Source organism: Nuphar pumila, chromosome 6 (assembly GCF_984573655.1).
Source record: "Nuphar pumila chromosome 6, dmNupPumi1.hap1.1, whole genome shotgun sequence".
NCBI classification, from domain to species: Eukaryota; Viridiplantae; Streptophyta; class Magnoliopsida; order Nymphaeales; family Nymphaeaceae; genus Nuphar; species Nuphar pumila.
Window position 1 is genome coordinate 34,026,628 of NC_143254.1, and position 14,886 is coordinate 34,041,513.

The window sequence follows — 14,886 nt, forward strand, 5'->3', positions numbered from 1 at the left end:
GAGATGCTTTAGCCCGTATGACTGGACGTAGATCTTGGTCACTAATAGAGGCATATGAGAGTCAGTATGTCGATCTGTTTGAGTTATACCAACAATATGAAGCATTTGAAGCAGTCAACTCCTTATCCCAAGCAGCGTGAGAAAGGATTCAACACGCAATGATCTTATGTACAATAGGACTAGCCTTCTTTCAGGACGGACAGAACTACGTTGATATCAGAATAGTACAGCTCCTGCGAAGATGGGGAAGTCATCTGACCAACCATCTCTCAAACGCTATGGCCGCACTGACCTTCTTATATCGTGGATTGACCTATTTCACGCTTAAAGATTCTATTTTAGTAAAAGGGCGCATCTACGCACTATAATCCTGGTTTCTTCTGTATGTACCAACTCGATCCAACTCATTCAGATATAACAACAAGAAGCCATTACCTATACCTCGGTACAGATTCTTAATCGAGAACCTCCATGAAGAAGAAATCGTATGTGATTACTTCGACCGTCAGGAGTCACCTCCTCGGTACACTTATGCGTATGGCAAGCGATTCAAGTTACTCAGACTTTGCTTCTCAGTTTATTATCAGCTAGAGTGATGTGTTAGATAGTTCTCACAGAGACAGAAGCACATTAAAGCTCAATTATTGTCAGGTATTGTGCCAGAATTCGATCTGAAGTCTGCCAGTGGTCCGTAACATACCATTCTGCCAAGCATATCTGGGACTCTTTTGTCACCCTTACTATTTTTCTTGGTGCTCGAGTGTCTTCTGATTATAAGGAGTGGTGGCAAATTATCTGTTTGCCCCTCTTTCCCAAGTTTATTATTAATAAAATTATTTTTCTTCATGATTCTTTAATAAATCTTATTTTATTATAGTTTGACGACCTCGCCTAGATAACAAGGCATATCTTAGTTGTTTATCTCTTTTACAAAGAATATCAACGCAATTGTCGCGATTTCAGCGATGACCCAATCCCTGATAATGAGATATCCTTCAAATTGTCAACCTAACCCTCACCAAATATTTTCCCCCTTATTTGCTTCATCCCAAAGCTGTTTTTCAAAACTAATTACCCACTTTATTTTGCAGAGAGCACTTGCAACCTTACATGGTTCAGACAAGGTTCGACAGGAAAACCGCACCAGTCCAGCATATCAGTTTCTCGTCAACCTCCGAATAAGAAATGACCTCTCCACGATCTGCCAGAAATAGAAGCCAATAGGGCAATGATGATATTGACCCTCAGATGTATTTATTGTTTCAGAGAATGATGAGCAAAATGTTGTATGAATAGACAGAGGCCAACTCAGGAAAAACTCATAATAAGAAGAAGGTCAAGGGCTGAACAGTGAAAAAGCATGTGAAGATCTCCAAAAGGCAGAGTCGTCATGAGGACACTTCTGATGAAGCAGAATCATTAGGAGATACCGATGAGGAATGTGAGATTCAGCAGGAACTCCGAAGATTGACTCAAGGACAAAAGTCGGCCTACAAATCTAAGGATCGGTCTGGTAATGACCCTACTCAGCCACAACTCAAAGACGTGGTTAAGATGGTCAAGGATCTTCAGGCCCGTGATAAGGGTAAGAAGGTCTTCACGAGTGAAGACTTTTATGATGGACTAGATGGGGATGACAGTCTTGATAATCTCCCTAGGAATTTTATCAAGTTTGATGGTTTGAATGATTCAAAAGCACATCTGGCCTATTCTTCGCAGAATGTTCCAAGTTCAAAAGGAACAATCGAGCCCTAGATGAATTTGACTTAGTTTTATTATCAAACATTTACTTTCAATATATAAAACCTTAATATTTATAGGGAAATTTTGGAGAATTGTGGATGTTGAATGGTTCATAATTCACCGTGATTTCATGATTCCAAAAAATCACTGTTTTTGTCTCAAAACAACACAATCAAAAGTGGGATGCTAACTGCTGAATGCATCTGTTACAGATTAAGCACACAATGCTCACAATAATGAGTTCTAACTAAAGGTATCACGAATGACTTGATTATATATATAATAATTTTTTTATGCAGACCTCATATGGGGTCTGATAAGATAAGCATACAAGAACCGCTCCTTCCAAGTGATAAGCCTCCAGGGTTAAACCTAGAGTTACTGTGTTATTGTCACATGGTTCGGCTCCTCTAATGTAGCATTTTTTTTTTGTTATCCCTTAAAGTAAATCCTTTAATGTAGTTGGTGGTTTCTTGAACATAGTAACCGACTCTTAAAATCAAGGATTGACTCACACTCACGTGAAATGAGTGAGTCAAAGATAGGTAGCAACCATTCCTCTAATATCGATAATTGCTATGTTATCTTGGATAACCAAATGTCCTGGATATTGTAATATCTTATCTTTGTGTAATCTTTGTACAAACGAATATATAATAAAATGTCCTGCACTCACAAAAATGTGTGAGTTTAAGTAGGTTTCTTGTCTATCGTTATTCTTTTAGGGTCTATGTCTACCTCTCTTTTTGTATTTTTTTTATAAGAGATCTTAAAAACTCTGAGAGGGTTTTTGACTTGCAGGGGTTTTTCCGAAAAAAAAAATGATTGATAAAAATTTATGATTGGGCAGACCCGATTCAAAGCTATGTTACTCCTTTATTATTTTTAAAAGTAGAGATAGTGGTCGCTGGAATCCGACGACCTGTCTAATACACCTTATAAACATAGATCACTAATCTTTTTTGCTGATTTTTGTTCTTTCGGTTACTGTTGATCGATAACTCATGACTTTGAGCATCAAACGGTGATTCAGAGTGGGCACTGCGCACACTACCAACCTTGGCTCTGATACCACTGAAGGATCGTTGTTTGGTGTGCATGCAAACGAAGGTGAAGATAGAATAAAGGTGAAGATGTAAACAACCTTTTTTAAGAGAAGGAATCTCAAATTTTTTCTTATTTTTCTTAAGTCATCTTTTAAGGTCGGTGGTTTCACCCTCTTGAGTAGTCGTTACCCAGCAGTGAGACTTGCCAATTTTCTTTTGAAGAGAGAAAATCTGTAATTGTTTCATTGATTTGTGCTTATCCAGATGAAGCATGTTCAAACGTGCTTCACGTGGATAAGGCCCTTTAACAGACAATGTCATGAGTTGGAGAGAAAGTAAGCCCACTTCTCTCCTCAACCTATGAGAATCTTCATAAAACTATGGCTATCATGGTCATGTATGACCAAGAGTCATGCTGGCTAAGCTTTTTTACTTAAGATCGCTTTCCTTGGTAGTGTAAACCAAACTTGTGAGAGATTAGCAATCTCATCAAGTCCATCTTGTAAAACACTGGGTGAAATTAGCAATCTCACCCAACGTTTATAACCGCAAAACCCACTTGTACTGAGCTACAATATAGTGAGGTGGGTTTTGTGGTTGTAAACTTTGTATGAAATTTTTATAGGATCCTCTCTCAACCTGTGGTGCATGGTTGCGATTAGCAATGGTATTTCGAATAAAAGCAAGGGTCAGCTATGTTATTGTTCAAATATTAAACTAATATTCATAGATGACTCTGTGGTGTCAGTATATCATAATGTGTCTGGTTCCTGTCACAAGGGACACATGGTCAAAATGGCATGTCTTTGGGACACAGATCCCCATTTGGCCCATATTTCTCTCTCTATTTTTTTCATTGGAAGCCCTCAGCATGTGCCATGTTTCATTGGAGGCTCAGCATGTGAAATATAAGCATTTTAAACATTCATGCAATTTCTCGTGATATTATCATGAGATTTTCATAAATCTCGCGATATTTGTCACACTACTCAACACATCTGACATTCATGAGGACTTCTCAACTGGGTCTATTTAGGACGCTGCTACCCGAACCGTCGCGAAGGGATAATCTTTGAGGATTCAACCGTCAGATGACCACTGAATAAATCTGGTTCTCATGAACAAGTGTTACAGATGGATGAGCCAATGTTGAAAATCTTGTTCTACGGAAAACTTAGTGAGGAAAATCTCACGACAAATGAGCTATGTTGGAAAATGCCAGGAAAATACCAACATATATAAAGGCTTATAACAACATACAAATACTGTCAAAATGTTGTGTTTAGTTTAGCGAATGTATAAGCCTTTGAATATATTTTGAAAATATAGCCGATATTTATGACATAGGCACGATCAAAATATGGACCCAGTGTTAGAAACCTATGCCACACATATATGGTGTTTTGTGATACATTATATTGTATATGTCATTATATTCCATCACCACTTAATGAATTGGACGTGGCCCCCAATTTCACATATTCCACTGTTATCAAATGAGATGTGCGGGGGGGATTGAACATAGCAACTGACAAGTTATATAATGACATGAACTTTTCTCTGCAATGGAAATAATACATTTTTTAAATAACATTTGTTAATTGATAGCGCTACACAGACAAACTTATTTGATCATATTTCTAGAATAAGGGTTGAGAGAAAGGAGCAGATAAGTGCCATAGCCAATCACATGACAGCTAGGGGTGGCAAAATCTGGCACGACCCGCCAACCCGCTTCTTAGCCGGATTCAGGTTTGGTTTAAACGGGCTTGTGTCATAAACGGGTCAGTCGACCCCGCCTAACCCGTTTATTAAATGGGTCGGGTTCGTGTTAGGGGTATGCCAACCCGTTTAAAAAATGGGTTAGGCGGGCGGGTCAACCCGTTTACCCGACCCCGACCCGCCAACCTGTTTACCCGACCCTGACCCGCCCGCCAACCCGTTTACCTGAACCCGCCCGCCAACCCGTTTACTCGAACCCGACCCGTCAACCCACCCGCTAACCTGCCAACCCGTTTACCCGACTTGACCCGTTTATTAAACGAGTTAACCGTGTCGTGTCAGGTTACCCATTTAATAAATGGATCAGATTCGTGTTTGCCACAATCGACCCGTTTAATAAACAGGTCGGGTTCGTGTTGAGGTATGCTGACCCGTCGACCTGACCCGATTGCCACCCCTAATGACAGCATTGCATGGGCCCACAAGTACAGCTGCATGCCTCCACATGAAATGTTGTCATGTGATTGCTTTTAGAAATAGGGTTATAAATTGATAATTTTATTTTGCCAATCACAGGAGGGGGGTAAAATGATAACTTTATCATATGAGTTAGGCTAACCCAAGGACAACCCTAATGTTAGTTTATGAAAGTAGAGGGGAAAGTTGTTCCCACAAAATCTGACATCCTTTCAACATGGTCAAAATAATAAAAATTAACCTTTGGATTATAGCGTTTCAGGGTAAAAGTGTTTTTTTTTAGGTTTAAAAATTTGTACATTGCAGGATGCTGATTTTTCAACTAATGCGGGGTGGAAGCCAATTTAGGTCCATCTGCCAAGAAGAAGAGAAGCAAGAAAAAGATGAAAGAATACTACTTCTAGGACCCATTTTGATTCTGTTTAAGTCTATTTAACTTTTGCATCTTATTTGGATTGTGTTTGGATTTTGGACTTACTTAAAATTTGTCCTAGGGTTAGGGTTTTCTCTTCCAAGTACAAGTACATTTTTATGAGATTTATAATTAGCTTGGTTGATTAATTACCCTAAACTTGATTTGTCTCTCCCTTCTCTTCCTAAACCGTATTTCTTGTTTTCTTTTTTTTTTTAGCCACAGATCATAGCATGGATTGGTGGCAGCAAGAAACTTTTCTATGCTTTGAGCTTTACAGGTGAGAAATGAAGCCGACGACGTACGATTCACCGCTACTACTCACTACTACGCTCAAGTCAGGGTTGACACTTACTAGAACAAGGTTTGTGTTGGTTCTCATCGATGAACCCGCAACCCTTATCTGGTTTACAATCTGGGGCTGCACAACAGGATTGGGACCAATTTCCATTGTTGCTGTGTGTTTTGAAAGACTTTGATTGAGGTTGTTCTTCTTTTGTTCTATGCGTAACAGACGACTGTGCCATCAACATCTCCATGATCCTCTCATTTGACACCATCATTGACGCTACTTCTTGCTCAAAATTTTGAGCTTCTGATTCATGTTATATTCGTTTTCATTCATCTCACACATGTCATTCTCCAACTGACCAACACATGCTTCCATAGTCTCGACAAATTTGTTGTTTGAAGCATGCAACATCCTCGAACTGCGAACAAGGCTCTGATATCACTTGATGCAAATCAATTACTCAATTTGTGATCTACGACTATATTATCAACTATAAAAAAAGCAAGAAATATGATTTAAGAAAAGAAATAAAAAAGAAAAACCAAGTTTAGAGTAATTAATCAACTATGCTAATTACAAATCTCAAAACAATGTATTTATACTTGAAAGAGAACACCCTAACCTTATAACGGATTTGGGGTAGATTTGAAATTCAAACACAATCCAAATAAGATGCAAAAAAGTAAATAGACCAAAACTAGATCCAAATGAATCCTAACCTAAAACTAGTACTCCATCTTCTTGCCTTTCTTTTTTTTTCGTGGATCAACCTAAATGGGCCTTGCATCATCAAACCTCAAAATTTGATATATAAATCACAAAAGCATTGATTCAAAGGTCAATTTCTACTTTAGTTTACATGTAGATTACATCTAAAACGTCCGATATACAAAAACACTGAAAAAGATAAAATATTAAGTTTTTTCGCAAGGGTTCCTTACCCACGAGAATAGCAAGCATTACCCCTACATTTTTTTATGGCAAAGTTCTCCACCGAAGCAAGTAGTTTGCTGGTGAGATCACCGACACCCAAGCACCTATGGAACCCACCAGAGAAAGGCTCCACCAAGAAAGGCACCCTCACACTCGAGGGGAGTCAAACCTGGGTTTAAGAGGTCAGCAACTTCTTCCCAAAAGAAATAATATATTGAAATTCACTCCACCACCAACCGTTCCATGCAATACAAGTATTGACCAGTTCCTTCCACGAAACCAAGAGGACTAATCAATCCCAAAACACAATTATTTCTGACCACAGTCACTTTTGAATTCAGAAAGCTCAAGTCTTACACCAAGCCATGTTTGGTACAACCTCCATTCAATCTTCGAAAACAGCCTTACTTGGTCAAGACTCCCTCTCCCTATAAATGCAACCAAACCTTGAACTCCCTCTACATTCTTACCTTCTCTTGTATCGCTCACAAAACTATGGCAACCACGTCTACCATTCTCTCTCTTCCCATTCAATCCCCCAAAGGAAAATTCTCTCACTTTCCTTCCCCTAAACCAATTGTTTCTCGCAATAGAGGAAGAATACCGACCATCGCAGCCATGAACACAACCCCTCTCTTATTTGCATCAAAATTCAATTTTCTTGGCACCCATTTCAATGACCAAATGGCCAAAGCAGAAGAAAGGAGAGAGAGAGAAAAGGAAGAAGCAGACCCACTTGTGCTAGCCAAGCTTTATGAGATAGCAACAGCTGCTTCTGACAGGGCTGAGATGCATTCCATCTTGGCTCAACAGAGAAACAATTGGAACACACTCTTCCATGATTCTATAAATTCCCTCATCCTCACTGCTACCATCCTCTCTTCTCTTTCAATCCCTCTTCCTTCCACCATCTTGTTCTCTGCTTCAACTTTGTTACTCTGCTTGGTGAACAAGATCCAGCCTTCTCAGCTTGCTGAGGAGCAGAGGAACGCTGCAAGACTGTTCAAAGATCTGCACACTCATATTGAGAACACACTTCGTGTTCATCCCTCCCTGCATCCTGACATGAACTCCTTCATCGACGAATGCATGTCGAAAATTCTCGCGATCGATCACGCCTACCCGCTCCCTTTACTTCCTGGCATGCTAAAAAAGTTTCCTGCGATCGTTGAGCCAACCGTCTGGTGGCCGAACAAGAAAGAAGAAGGCAAACAAAATGCTCGAACGGTCATGCAGAACAAGCACGCCGACAATGGCTGGACCCAGGAAACAGAAGAAGAGATGGAAAGGGTAGTAAAGGTCTTGAAGAAGAGGGATATATCAGATTATGTGAGGCTGAGCAAGTTGGTGTTGAGGGTGAACAGGTTTCTTGCAGTAGCTGGGCCTGTGCTCACTGCGCTGGGTGCAGTGGGCTCAGTGATGGGTGGGCCTGGGTTCATGATGGGTGCGGTCTGTGGCGTGATGGCTGCGTTGGTGAACACGGTAGAGCATGGTGGTCAGGTGGGTATGGTGTTTGAGATGTACAGGAATTGTGGGGGTTTCTACAAATTGACAGAAAGGACTATAGAGATGGCCTTGGAAGAGAGAGAGAATGGAAGGAGAGAGAATGGGGAGCTGTTGGAGATGAAGGTGGCTCTACAGCTTGGAAGAAGTCTGTCTTCTCTCAGGAATCTAGACGAGAGCAGCGAAGACTTTGCAGGAAAACTCTTCTGATAGCAACTTGTCATAAAAAAATTTTGTATACCGAGGAAATACAGCTCAATTTTCTTCATTCATTTGAAAAGAATGCCATTGTTATTGATTTGACTACCCAAAGATTGATTAAAAAACAAAGTAGGTTTGTTGTGACATCAAGCTATGTTATGGCCACCATATCACAAGGATACTCTAATTCACTTTCGTGTTGTGTCCTATAAATTATTCTTGATGTAATTACACAAAATGTGTGTCGTGTCCTTGTCACAAATTTGTAGTCAATCAAATAACTGAAACCAAGATCACTTCTCGACCTATTGGCATTTCATAGGCAAAAGTTTCCATGGTTGAAAGGATTATATTTGCTACAAACGATTATACCTACAATCGAGCTGCAATCTCATGATTGAGTTGTTTTGACACAATCAAACCTGCCATATTTAGTGGGAATCAACTCTTGGGTCATGATTGTTCCATAAAAAAAACATGTTTTTATGAGCTAAAAAAATAGATACATTTATAGCCATTGATTTTGAATAACTGAAAAAGCCTGTATACAAGTCGGATTCCAATGATCCAAAAGCCAATTCCCACTAAATAAAACATGTAAATCGCATCTAGATAAATAATAAAAAAAGAGTTCGGTATAATGCCCGGTTGATTGTCTTATGATATCTAGTCCGGCCAACAGCAATCTCAACGTGGCTAAGTAAAAAAAAAAGTCAACTATGTCATCAACGAGTCACGTAGTACGATTTACGTTATAGATCATGTCTATGCACAACATGTGACATTATGTTTTTTTTATGACGAGGAAAACCCTTATCGAAGTGAGGAAAAAACTCATGTGCGACCTCACAACCTGGCCTGCCTATGAAAAAGTCCAACATTATTTTAAGCATGCTTTCATATAAACGATTGCATTTGTGCCAATCAATGGATCACCCTGCTGAGGGATGTAAAGCTGATGCAGTGGCACAATGCCAGATCCGGGTTGATCCATGAAGAAGAACAAAGGCAAGAAGTTGAAGGAGTACTATAGTTTCGGGATCTGATATTTGATGCACTTTATTTTCCATTTTTGTTTTAGCTACACTGGATCTATAACAGATCTGTCATAGATATAGGGTTTTCTTCTAAGTATCAATACTTTATTATCGTTGGGTTAGTAATGAGGTGGGTTCATTAATTATTCTGAACTTTATCTAACTTTCAACCCAAGTATTCTCTAAACCGTTGCTTTTACATAGTTTGGTTAGCGTAGGGGGGAGATCATAGTTTATAAAGTATTCCAGTTCAACATCCGACCAAAATCTGAATCTATTTAGCTAGATTTTACAACAATCTAAACAGCTTTTACTGGCGCACCTCAGAGGTAGCACCAGTGTAAAGCTGCTTTTACTGGCGCATAAATGGAGAGCCATTGAAAACCGTTTTTGCTTGCGCAAACTAACGTTGCACCAGCCAAAACTTCTCTGACGCAACTCCAGTTCCTGAAATCTTTGGTGCAGCCCTTACCTGTGCCAGTAAATTCTAAAAAAGTTTGCATGGGAGGGAAAAACATTTTTCTCACTCTCGGATTTTCATTTCTTCTTTTTTCCCCAAACACCAACCCCAACCCCAACTCTGTCCTAGTCTGTAGCAGGTGTTTCTCGTCTCTCTTGCATCGGGCATCTTCTTCTCCTCAGCAGCAAGGGTTTCCCTCACTCGCGTCTGGCGACCTCCTCCTCCTGAGCAGCATCCTTAACAGGTGTACTCTCTCTCGTTCTATTATTATGGCTAGAAAAGCCCGTAGGATGGCCCTTTTCCGACCAGCTATCAGTGTCTCTCTCTCTCTATTTGGCCGGAAAAGGGCCTCCATTTTTTACTCTTTCTCTCTTTAATTTTTTTGAGAGATTTACCATCGTTATAAACAGCCATGTGATGTGAGAGTGATTTGTAACACCTTGATCCAAGACCTCTGGAGTCTAGCTTCATGGGTATTACTTTTCATAGAAAAATACCAAAGTAATACACAAAAACATGGCAATTTTTTTTCTAAACAAACGATCATCAACTAATGTCAAGTAAATAAATCTCACATAATTAAGCCACAAAGGCTACATTATTCAAATGAGGCATCACCTCTCAAGTTTAATAAATAAAAGAAAAAGGATAATTGTTTTGATGAAAAACGAAGCCACCTACATCTGACAACGTTCTAACACTAAGTCTTGTCTCATAAAGTTACCTGGAACCTACAATTGTAACAATTAAAGAGGGTTAGTTTAAAACTCAATAAGAAATAAATTATAAGTAAAATAAATATAGATTTACAACTGTAGTGGGCTCTAAGTCCCTAGTCTTATTTTAGTTTTTGATCACACAATACATACATGTTTGCGTCTTTTAAATCCCTCCATTTGCTTACTCAATTCTCACGAGTTAGCATTTTCTCAATGCTAACCACTATCTACTTTGGTTACATATCGATAATAGCCTATTATGTGCATAGCAACCCATGTAGAATACCTCAATTCTACGATATTGGCTAAACTATAAACCACTCCCACTTTCTCTATCCATTGCAGTGTAGGACCATTGGTAGTGAATCGACAAGTCGGTAAATAGAGCTATACCTACTCCAAGGTTTATAACTCGTGCTGCAACTTAATCTTACTCTAGAATCTCAAATCTCTAGGTAAAAATATAATCTCCTAAGACATATATAATATGCATCTTATACATTCTCACATGAGCTCTCTCTTAAGTTCGTATTCACTATCTCTCGACAAGTGTTCTCATGGGACATTCTCAATCAAGCATTCTCAAAGGACAATCCTAAGGTTATGATATTTTACCAATTTCTTAAATTCTGAGAGCCCCGACAGTGGCAGCTCTCACGCTGATAGCCATCAAGTAGTCATTTTCACCCGTTATCCCCTGATAATTTATGAGGTTTTATCATGCAAAGGTACTAATTCAAAGTCACGGTAGTACAACTATAACTAGTATGAGACTAAACATTTCATCTCAAAGACTTTATTTTTATGCATATATTTTTAAGTTCTTCACAAACTCAAGCATGCATTTTTATCTAAAATACAATAATTCAATACATACAACTCACGCTGAAGAATCACAAATACATGAAATCATTTATGACATCAAGGATAATTCACATGCATTCATTTTATAATCACAAGAAAGGTGCACTTCTAATATTGTTACAAAATTTTCTAATGGTAATCATAGCAGAGCGTCCATTCAAGACTTTTATTTAATTATGAATCATTTTTTAATTCCATTAGAATTCTTTAGTAATTTTAGTGGGCCAGTGACATATTTCATCCTTTCTCACCCTTTGACCAGGTATACTGCATCTAGGCCTGTCATGAGTTTTGAATTAAGGATTTTTTATTTGAATGTAGTCTGACCTTTGCTAATGCTCGATCAGGTCTTTTTCCTCACAAATGGAGGATCTGAAATCTACAATGATGTTCAAAGAAACTCTCTTAAGGAATCCATTACAAGGGATCGTGTCTCAAGTTAAAGCCATTTTCCGAAACCCTACTGCTATTCCTAGAATAAATGAAGCCAATCTTGAGCTATTAACATATGACCAATTGAAGTAATCATTTGTCTCTATATCTTTATGCATTTTATCTATTTTGGCGAATGCACAATGCCTAATTTGAGTATGCTAACTGAAACTGCTGTATTTTGGAATTCACCTCTTCAAAATCAAAAGAAATATTGGTGACATCTTCGTTTGCAGTTTCTGTTTTCAATTGCTCATCCTATTACCATGGGCAAAGATGTGATGTTTATTTTATACTTAGTTAAACCATCGTGTGGGATAACATTGCTTGTGTTGTTCATCAATAATGCTGGTATAGAGGAACTTATATTTTGGTGGTTTCATGTGTGAATGTAGCTACACATCAGAGGCTGTTTACATGCAGCATTTGATGCAACCTCTAGGTAAGCATTATATGGGGGTTGCTTCCATTTCTTAATTTTGAGTATGCAAATTTTCAAAATTAGGATCTTTATAATATTACCTGTTTTATGGTGATTAATGCAAAAAAGAGAAAAAAAAGTAAGTCCTCTGTAGTTTTGAATTTTACTCTAGCTCTCTAAGGATTCATATGCATGTGCACGAACATATAAACCAGAGTAAACTGGTACTAAAGTTATTAATGTTACTTGCCAATTCTTCGATTACTAGACTTGGTGAAGTGTCGCTAGTCCTGATGAACTAACTAAAGCCTAAAACTATCTATAATCTAAAATCCATTGATAAGTTTAACATTAGCCAAAATAGCAAGGAATCTTTAGAATAATATGGGGTTGAATACCAAATAAAGAGAGTTTAAACCAAGATACGGTTTTCAGTGCACTCAATCTATGGCATCTTTTTTCCTCAGAGCACGATGCCTTCACTGGTGGCAAGGGAGATAGGGAGGAGAGATGCACATTAAGTTGACACCTTGTTACCTGTACATTGATTAGATTGACCACATGCCATTCTCAATCTTCAAAGTTCGTTTAGCATGTGACATGACTAGCATAAATTGATGTATAGTTCTTTTTTTTTCGCTTGAACATCTAGTGATTTGTACTTTGATACCTATTTGATTGACCATTTCATATTCATGCAATTTGGCATCGATTCTTGACATTTTAAAAGTGTTTTCCAGCAATGGATTGAACCAATCCATATCACACAGTATGAAATGAGTGGTTTTGGTTGTTAAATATTTTGAAAATGACATCACATTATTGGCAGTATTTGACATATAGAACATGTGAAATTGGTACGTGTAATGACCAAAAACATAGCCCAAAAAAGGATATATCTGAATTGGCAATTGTTTGGTGACAAAACGAGGTTTTTATTTGGTGAACCTGGTAAGAATGGTCCATGTTCTCTAAAGGGCGGTACTAAAGGTTCACTAATAGGAAACTTCTAGAGCTCCCCCTACATGAAATGTGCTAGGATGTGTGACCATTTTTCGTGGTCTACAATTATGGGGCACCACATACACTCATGAAATGTGGTAGGATGGGTTTATAACTAGTGCTACATCTTAATCTTACTCTAGAATCTCAATTCTCTAGGTAAAAATATAATCTCCAAAGACATATATAATATGCATTCTCACATGAGCTCTCTCTCAAGTTCGTATTAACTATCTCTCGACAAGTATTCTCAAGGGACATTCTCAATCAAGCATTTCCAAAGGACAATCCTAAGGTTATGATATTTTACCAATTTCTTAAATTCTGAGAGCCCCAACACTGACAACTCTCACGCTAACGACCATCAAGTAGTCATTTTTACCCATTACCTGTAACTCCCTTCGATGATTTCGCCGGAGGAGATAAGCATAAAAAAAGGAAACAATGGTTTTCCTTTTGGGGAAACCACTTTGCCAGAAGGGGTGAGGATAAACCTCAACCCCCAAAATCCGTGGGAGGGTGAGGTTTATTATTCTCACCCTGCATGAGGGCTATAAAAGCCCTCACGCAAGCCCTCCTTCTCGCACCAGACGAACGACAAAGAGAGTGAGAGAGAAGAAAAAAAATTGGGGCTTACCGAAATCCCGCTGCTGCCGACGCCGACGAGGTAAGGCTCTTCCTCCTCTTCTCCTTCTTCATCTTCTTCTTCATTCTTTTCTTTTTTGTGAATCAAGGGTCGACAACCATGGCTACTGGCGATTTACAGTGGAAGAAAAAAAAAAACAAAGAGCGAGGGTGAGAGGGGGGGGGGGGGGGTCGACCGGCCCCTCTGCCACAAAAAAAGGGATAGAGAGGGCTGGCTCCGACGGCCGGCCCCTCTCTGTCAGAGATGGAGGGGAGACAGAAGGGGTGATGCCCTTCCCCCCCCCACCCCCCACCCCCACCCCACCTTTTAGGGGGGGGGGGGGGGGGGGGGGGGTCGGGTCGGTCTAGGCGTGACCCAAACTGAAACCGCTGATCTGGGTCGTGCCTAGATCGAGCCTGTTTAAAAAAAAAAGTGGTTGATTCGACCTGGTCAGTCTGGATCGCACCCAGACCGAACCACATGGTTCTGGATATATATATATATATATATATATATATATATATATATATGTCAAACCGGTTCAGGTTAAGCCAGTTCAGACCGAACCAGTCTAAATCGAACTGGTTTGAATCAAACTGGGTCAGATCGAATCGGTTTGGTCTGACAAAGTCTCAGATCCATTTTGATTGGATCTAGATCAGACCAAATATGGATCCAGTCAATTTAGGTAGATCCAAATTGAACCAAATCCAAAGAGATCTGGGTCTGGATCCAGACCAACTACTCTAGATTCATAACAGAACTGGATCTGACTCAGATCAGTTCTGAATCCAGATCAGAATTGGATCTGACTGGATCACTCTTGTATCCATATCAAAACTAGGTCTAGATCCAATTAGACTGTTTTGGATCCAATCAGCCTATTCTGAATCCAGTCAGACTGTTTTGGATCCAGTCAGACAGTTCTGGATCCAGAGGAGTAATTGATTTGGATCCTGTTGAACAGTATTGGATCCAAATCATAAACAGATCTGGA

At 39.2% G+C, this 14,886-nt stretch overlaps 1 pseudogene; it reads left to right on the top strand.

Annotated features, from left to right (window-relative positions):
• Positions 1-7,309: 7,309 nt before the first annotated feature.
• LOC149834590 (putative F-box protein At4g22030 pseudogene) lies at positions 7,310-8,491 on the top strand (annotated as a pseudogene).
• Positions 8,492-14,886: the final 6,395 nt, after the last annotated feature.